This window comes from Archocentrus centrarchus, chromosome 7 (genome assembly GCF_007364275.1).
Source record: "Archocentrus centrarchus isolate MPI-CPG fArcCen1 chromosome 7, fArcCen1, whole genome shotgun sequence".
Classification (NCBI taxonomy): Eukaryota; Metazoa; Chordata; class Actinopteri; order Cichliformes; family Cichlidae; genus Archocentrus; species Archocentrus centrarchus.
Window position 1 is genome coordinate 31,268,402 of NC_044352.1, and position 8,448 is coordinate 31,276,849.

At 40.1% G+C, this 8,448-nt stretch overlaps 1 protein-coding gene across 1 annotated transcript in view; it reads right to left on the bottom strand.

The window, feature by feature from the left end:
* plxnb1a (plexin b1a) overlaps positions 1 to 5,974 on the bottom strand; it is an 85,089-nt gene extending 79,115 nt beyond the window's left edge. The window contains exon 1 of the mRNA XM_030733853.1: positions 5,845 to 5,974. The gene's annotated coding sequence lies outside the window, so the exon portion shown is untranslated. The remainder of the gene's footprint in view (positions 1 to 5,844) is intronic.
* Between the last annotated feature and the right edge of the window lie 2,474 nt (positions 5,975 to 8,448).

Below are 8,448 nucleotides of genomic sequence, written 5' to 3' on the forward strand. Positions count from 1 at the left end.
TCAAGCAGCTCCGGCATTTCCTAAAAAAAGGAATGCTCCACCTGTGAGTCAGCCAGATCACTAGCATAGCTCTACTGGGTCCAAAGGCAACTGTCCAGATGCCTAGGGCTGGATTTCAGGGACAACAGTTTAGTGGGAAGACGGTTTATATTTCTAGCTTAGCAGCAACTGGGCACACATATGTAACTGTCTGACAGTTTAGGCAGCAAGGGCTCAAATATACACACAACTCTCTTTATAAAATAACATAGTAGTGGTACGAAGTACTATAAACTCAGCAATCAGTCAGACCCCTGATTACCATCAGCAAGCAACATCATTTGTTAGGTACAATTTGGAAAAAGTGGAAAGCCAAACAAGAAATGTGATGAAAATTATTACATTATGTACAAAATAAGCAGTCTGAACCGTTTATATGATGGTACGTGAGGGTGATGCAGTGTGAGTTCCCACAACAGTTTCATTTCACTGAACCTTCAATGTAGAATCTAAACTAAGCTGAGACACTGCAGGTTTTGACACGAACAACATCAAGATGTCACGTCCTTTTAGGTGTTGTAACGAATTAACCAAATTTTGAAAAACGGCCTTATATGTATTGCAACTCTGTAGCGAGCAGGGTTTAGGATCCTGAAGCAGTGATACAGAATTGGGCAGCTGGGGGTTTAAGGTTTTGTCTAGAGCATGGGCTGCAGCCAGAGCTAAGGCTCTCGAGGGAGCTGGGCAAAGGGACAGGGGCTGCGGCTGAAGCAGGGCGCTCGCGGATGGTGGCACATGCACAACTGTCCCGCGGCTGAGGGCTGCTTCAGAACAATAAAAACCACACCCTCTGGGTTTAATAAGGCATGCCTTCTTCGGACCTATTGAAAGAAGATTACCTTTTCAAAAAGGATTACATGAGTGAGGATTAATGTTGACCTTATTGTTGTATTAGCTAGGGATTCTGTGCTATTCCGGATATTGAATTTTCAGATCAAAATTCTGATATTTCAGTCTAAACACTCTCTTCTAAAATGAAGCTGCCCAGCATAAAGGGTAGCAATATTATTGTTGCAATTCAGCCACGGTACGCAAACATCTGCAGGACAAAATTACTTAAAATATCAACTCCAAGAAAACATCGATGTAATATTCAAGCCTTCCGGCTTTATGTGCAGGTGTGATAAGAAATTCAAATTCAGCTGATATGAAGATAAGCGTTGTAAATATTCTCAAAACCTTGTCAATAACAGATCTTCAAACAAATTAAGGGGCCGACACACAAGACGCTTTATGTTTTCTTCAGAACTCTTCCAGATGAAATACCAGATACTGAACAGCATACTTCAGTCTTTACAGGACGCTGTCAGTCAAGCACTGAGTCTGCCTTTGAAGGTTGTCTGAGCTATTATAGAATATTGTGAATTTAAAACAGTTAAATCTATAACTCAGAACTAAATTACAATAAACTGCAGCTTTTGGGGTGAACCTAACTCACATCCCTACAAACCTACGAGATGTAGCTTCAAAATAAAGACTTACCTTCTGCCTATTTCTTACCATTGTTTCCTACAATTTACAAAAGGCACGTCAGTCCTTGTAGCTTGTACAGGTAAGATGAGGTGTTGTACACAAAAAAGTGAGACAGACTAACCACAGTGAGTCACTAGCTTTTCACTTCCTAACACTGTCAATGAATGAACTTTTATCTGTGGAGTGGTGGTTATCTGGGCACCCCCATCCATCTGCTTAGTTAACTGATTCTACCAAGAGGAGTTCAGGCTGAATTTTTCACTCGTTATACAGTACCCTTATAGTGGAACCAAAGATACAAATCAAGGTTCACTATGTGCCACACATCTGTGTGTGCGCTTTTCTTGACAAACGCCCTGTGCCTCTATTGTTAAAGTCTGCATGGTCAATAGGATGAGGGGTTGAAAGGGGGTTTCCATTTAAGTACAGTGAATGGAAGCTTGCTGCTAATGAAAAGGAGTATTTATTAGGCTGCCAATCTGACTGTCAGCCAACTCCCATGAGGGTTTACTGAGGCCTGAGATCCAATCTACCCCAGAAGATAGCAAGCCTCTGAAGAAGGGTCAACTAAATGTGAGTTGTTTCAAATAAGCTTGGAAAAACCGATAAAAGGGGTAGCTTGGAGTTACAGAAGAGACTAAAATACAGGCTGAGGGTTTGAACAATGCCTTTTAGTTTCCTTTATCTTCCTAGGGATGCCTGTGGCCACAGTGGTGCCCCAGCAAGTGTTCTCTACAGATTCTCCACTCCCACACCCTATTACACCACAAACACACACACAGAAGAATGTACCATAAGGGATCACCAGCTGTTGGAGAGACCGATATGGGGAACGCCCAAACTACTTCTATCATCAAAATCTGGTGTGCACATTGTCCCCTTCTCAAACACTGATGCACCTACATGGATCGGCTGTTTACGCTCTGATATCTTTACCCATGATTTCATCCTTTTGATTATGATTAACCAAACAACTGCCTTGAAATCATCTAACAACTTAGCAAAACAGCTACTCATTAACGAGAGCTCATCAAGACTCAGCAAGGGATCACATCCCATCATTCCTTTCCTGTTTTTATGATTAAGCACCAAGCAACTGATGCCTGTGTTACTAAAAATGCTGCTAAAAATACATCTCACATTCTACTACAGTATGTGACACCCAAGATGTAGGTTATAGATGAGACAGCCTGCTGAGGAGGCGTCTGATTTCAAAAGCAAAAAAATATTCCTCTCCTTTTATTGTTCCCGCTCATTTCCACTTCTCACACTGTTGAAAGGCAAACTACTTAACCTACAGCGCAGTTAACACTTGACACCTATAAATCATAAAACCCTGTCCTTGCTGCGTATGCGTGCTGAGCAGTCTTACTTCTGTGATTCACAGAAAGGGCAAGAAAGTAGTCGCTTGAGCTGCATCACTTTTCAATGACCAGCTGCAGCTGAAGTGGCCTTCGACCCGCTCCTCTCCATGTGTCTGAGAGGTTTGGGGTCCGGATGAAACCTAAATGCTGCTGTATGCCACATATAATGAGCATAATGAGCCACGGTTTGATTTCAAAAGCTCTCCATGCAGAAATGGCGGCCCTGCAATACGGATTTGACCCAGAATATTTCTTATTGCATGGAGTCTTAAACCTAACAAAATTTAACAAAAGCTTATAATTGAAAAATATTACTAAATTAATGTGCTTGTTAAAAGAATATAAAACTGAAGTTGAACTATTCTGTAACTATTCTGGCCCTTTAACTATCATTCACTTTCAGGGTTCTAGCCAGAAACATTTCACAGGATGGTGTGATCATACATTGGGGGGGGTTCTCCTACCAGTACTTAACAACCACTTGCTAATGTTAATGCTAATGGTCGTGTCGCTAGCTAACTGTTACAATAGTGATCCGTTCCAGTAGAAGTCATACTTTACATCAGAAGCTAATGTATTTTATCCTCAAATTTAACCCCTTAAAGCTAACAAAGTTACTAGCTAACATCACTTCTAACTTTTCTAATGACACATTAAGCACATTGAGTACAGAACTTTATTACTGTGGTTCTCAATAAAAACAAGAAAGCTGCTGATGAGGATGAAGTAGCTCTAGTTAGCTAACTTTGTATAGACTGCCTGCTAAAATGTCCGCTACAATTATGTTAGCTACAGAACAAAGCAGTACAGCCATGGATGATTTACATGAATCACGGATGCATTGATTGTTAAAGTTTGGATGGTTACCAGTGTTTAAAAAGAACTATTTGGCTGAGAGCGGTTTTGTTTCTCTTGTTTTAAATCTACCATTTGTGCCAGGGAAACCCAAAATTACTAATAAAGCCCGACCAATTTACTGACGGGCCGATATTATCAGCACTGCTATCTGACTTTTAATATTGTCATTTTTTAATAGTTGATAAATAAAAAATGTAAAACATAAAGAAGAGACTGAAGAGTCATCATTTAGCTATGTTATGAGTGTTGATGTTTACATAGTCTGTCCAGCAGAGGGCACTCTGTAACTTCCCTGTTGACAACAGGTTTGGAATGCCATGAACACAACAGCTGATCCTTGACAAGTCAAGGAAAGCAAGTGACTAAATAACTACATATAACAACTGATAGAGAAATTTGTTTATATTACATATGCCTTTAAAAAAATATTGGCAGATATATCAGGATATCGGATTTTAAAGTCTCCAAATATCTGTGTTTTAAAAGCCTATTAGCCCATTAGATGGGTTGGATGGATGGATGGATTTAATATTAATTATTAAAAATAACAGATTTACAGTTCTTAAGGTCTTCAACGCACAACGCTTAGTGCAAATTGATGTGAGGCAAACATCGGCCTCAATAATCAGCAATATCATACTGTTTGTTTAGGCAATCCAATCGATCAAACAGGTCAATATCACTCAAAAACGCCGATGCTGATCAGTATTAAAAATCATAAAATATCTCGATACAATCCGAGGAAGAGCCTTCGGTTAATTCAGTTTGATTTACATAAGGCCAATTCACAACAGTTGCCTCAGGGTGTTTTATATTGTAAGGTAAAGACCCTGCAGTAGCATAAAGCTTTATTTTCCCTTTTACTGTATGTACTTTTCATTTAAGTGGGTCCACACAGTCACACACAGCAAAACTGACAAACTGGCTTAAAATCTGTGAACAATGTAACTTTTTTACAAACTGATGATGCCATCAAAAGCACTTTCATTCATCCCCCACAGTACAGCCTGGGTAATGCGATATCATGCTCTGAAACAGGCCCTCAGCAAGCAGATGGCCAGCTATTCAAAAATGCCTGGATGATAGGACCTACATGACTGAGGTTTGAGGCTGGGCTATACAGCCATTCAAATAATTTGTTTTTTTTTTTAAGCATATGAAATGTACAATCAAAACATCTGACTCTTAAAAAAACAGGAGAAGAAACCCTGCTCTCCACTGCACTGACTTCTCATGAGACTTGGAAAAGAGTTTGTCTGCAGGCTTTGATTTAATTTTAATCAATCTCTAAGCTGTTTCTCATGTTGCCAGATTAAATCTGACAGCTGTTATAGAATAGGAGAACCAGCTGTTGAGCCAAACTCGTTTCCTTTTTTAGCCATTTCAACAAAACCATGCATTCACCCAACACTGCAGAACAGCCCACTGTGAGAGAAACATTTCAATTGTTCTCTTAGGGAGAGGCTCATCATTGTCTGAGCTGATGAGATGTTTCATTCCACCCTATAAGTCACCACATGTGGCATAAACACCATCCACAATCATTACCCTACAGTGAGAGAGAGATTCACGCGTCCAAACGAACTCTGTCAAGTTCAGTGAACATGAAGTACATCATTTCTGTTTCTAAATGAGGCGATAAATAAGCAGCTGTGTGCGTCCAGCAGAATGTTAGCAGGTGAGCAAGGCATTTGACATTTGGCTCACACAGCTCATGCACATTCCTATATCAGCTGACAAAAGAGAGCGAGCATGCTGGTCCCACTCTGTGGCCATTGTAGAGAGCTGTCCAGGCTGAGTGTGCTGCTGGATAAAGTGCCGTGGACACTGTGCGTTGCACTCACAAATTCCCTGTTTAATCCAGACAAACTGCAAAACAAAGCACATAAAGAAAGCCTTCCCTCCATTTCAAACAAGTGCTTTATATGCTTACCAGTTATTATATTAATGTGCCAACACGCATTATACCAGCAAGCAGGTCTCTGCCTTTAACAAAGAAAAACTGAATGAAAATACCGCCTGTTATTTTTACAAGGAGTTCTTTTGCCACAAACCACGCTTCATTTACTTTTTTTTAATCAATTTTAATGAAAGACGGCCTCGAACTTACCTGTTAGGTGTAAAGCGGGTGAATTAGCCGTCCATAGCGCTGACTGAAGTGAAACGGACACTCACATCCACGCCAACAAGCTCAAAGTATCTGATGGGGTTAACCTCTCCTGTGCGATACAGAGGAGGGAAAAAACGGGAGAATTTCTCAGCTCAGTTTAGAGAAAGCAGCTGAACGCAGATAGAAAGTGCTAGTCCAGCCCGGTGTGTGTTTGTATGGGTGTGTGTGAGTGGGTGTTCCCCTCGTGAAGCAGGGAGCAGTCTGTTGTTTGGACACTGCGGGCGCTCGGGACGGGAACCTCCACTCAGCGGAGAGGAGCGACGTCAACCGCCCAGCCTGAGGCGGAGACACCGGACGATGGTCTCACCTACAAAATAAAGCCCCGAAGCTTTCATACACGATTCCACTCTCGAAATTAAAGAGTATTACAGAGTATTACAGTAGTAAAACTAGTCGTTATTTTTATTATGTCGCTGTTCGGCAAAATACATATCTCCACTTCTGTAGATTTTTTAAATTTTTTTTATTGTCGATGGAATAACCAACGAAAAGCAATTAGCCTCAATTATCCGTCAGAAGATCCTATCAAAGTACATAAATCCCGCCTCAGAGCCTAACTAATAATAAGCGCTCTTATTCTAAGTAGAGACAGTTGTTACAGTAACAGTCTGTGAATGGTGTGTGAGGCTGGAGGATCCCAGCACACCTTTTTGTTTGCTTCTTTCTGCAGTCTGGTGTGATTAAGACTGTGTGCTTACAGCTTCTTGCTCCCTCGTTTTCTCTCTCTCTCTTTCTCATGTAAGTTCTTGGAATATGGAAAAGATTACAAAGTGTCCTGATAAGTTCAAAATACAGTCCAGTCCAGTAACAACACCTACCTGATTTAAATTAGTGCATTTAACCTAATTTATAATCGTTTTGGAAGTTTTATTGATAATGATACTATGTGTACTTTTTGATCAACTATGCTGAGCAGCTTGTTTTGTTTGTTAGTTTGTGCTTGATTTTTTCTTTTTCTTTTTTTAAGTAAAGGCTCATGGGATTTTTTAATGTTTAACTTCAACTCTATAATTTAGTGGTGTTGTGGTCTTGATTTGATTTATGTTGTGTTCAGGATGGTGGTAAAGTTTAGTTGGCAACAGGCCACCGCGACAGAGCCTCCTGTGTGACAAATCATCCCGAGTCTGTGACGTGTTCTGGGTTGCTTTCTAGCTTGTAGTGAAACCAGTGTTCCTGTAGCTGTGTGCTGTATGAGGCGCAGGGATGCAGCAAAACTGAGATCTCACGCAGAATGGAAACATTGCGCACTTTTTAATATCCGTCTTTTAAATATTCTCTAATTGCTTCATGTGACACATTAGCGCTGCCATTTAAGTTGTGCATCTTCAAAAAAAAAAGTTAGTTCCCCGTAAACTTACCTTTTTTCTTTTCTTTTGTAAAGCATCAAGATTTTCATTACCTACTATGTGGAGAGGGAGCGAGGGAGGGAAAGCGTCTAACTTCTAACTTCCTCAAAACACTAAAAACAGAGGAATGCAAGACAAAACAGATAGTTTGATTGGGTTTCTTATGTCTTTTCCGATGTATTATTTAGTGTGATAATACAGTTATTTATAATATGCGTTAATGCTTTATTTTTGCATGTTTCTGCCTCTGTCTCCGTCTTCACTCACTTCATCCTTACTTCTGTACTTCTATGACCTAAAGGCTTTTTAACACGAGAGATTTATTTTGAAAATTCTCCTCGGTCGCTCTGCTTCTGCTGACTTGACACCAGGCTTTAGGTTTATGGAGCCTGGTCACACATTTAATAAAGAAGCTTGGACGTAAGTAAAACTTTATTAGAGCACATGTTGGGGTAAAGGTTATTCATTTACTTATTTAATTATTTCTGATATTTTCACAGTATCTGTGATTATTTATCATTAGCTTGGAAAATGGTTTGTGACCATACAAGTGTTGATCACTAAGGTTCAGCTGGTCATGATGAAGAATGTTGTGGTTAGAAATCTTTGAGGGACTTTAAAAAATCTCCAGTTAACTCCACTTTGGAAGTCCTTCAGGATGAAAATTGGAAAAGCCGGGATTCTTCCTCCTTTCCTGCACCAATCACAGCGACGTGTGACTGCCCTCTGCTGGCAGAGGCTTAGCTTTACTTCCCAACTGAGACGTGCGCCTTCGTGTTTTATAGAAGAACAAAAAGTTGTTTGTCTGCCTTTTTGAAACACGTGTCCTTTGTTGTGAGCACACACAGTAAACCACGTGTAAGCCCCGCAGTATTTGACTAAGGTAAGCCATAAATTCCTTGCAGACTATTAAATACCGGTGAGCTGGAAACATTATTTGTTTCTGTCATGCAGGTAGTGGTGTGACACTGTTGGAGACTTCAGGGTGAAATAATCCTTCAGTTTCAAAGTAAATCATAGTTAAAAAATATGCAGTACACCTCCCTTGAACTACCTCTTATTACCACAGGTATTCGCTAACAGCTTAAAATCCGATGTGTTTTTTATTTATTTATTTGTTGAAATTTTGCACGTTTTTGGAGTGAGTATTTATTTCTGAAGCCAAAACACTGGTGCTGCTCCCATAAAACATGATCAA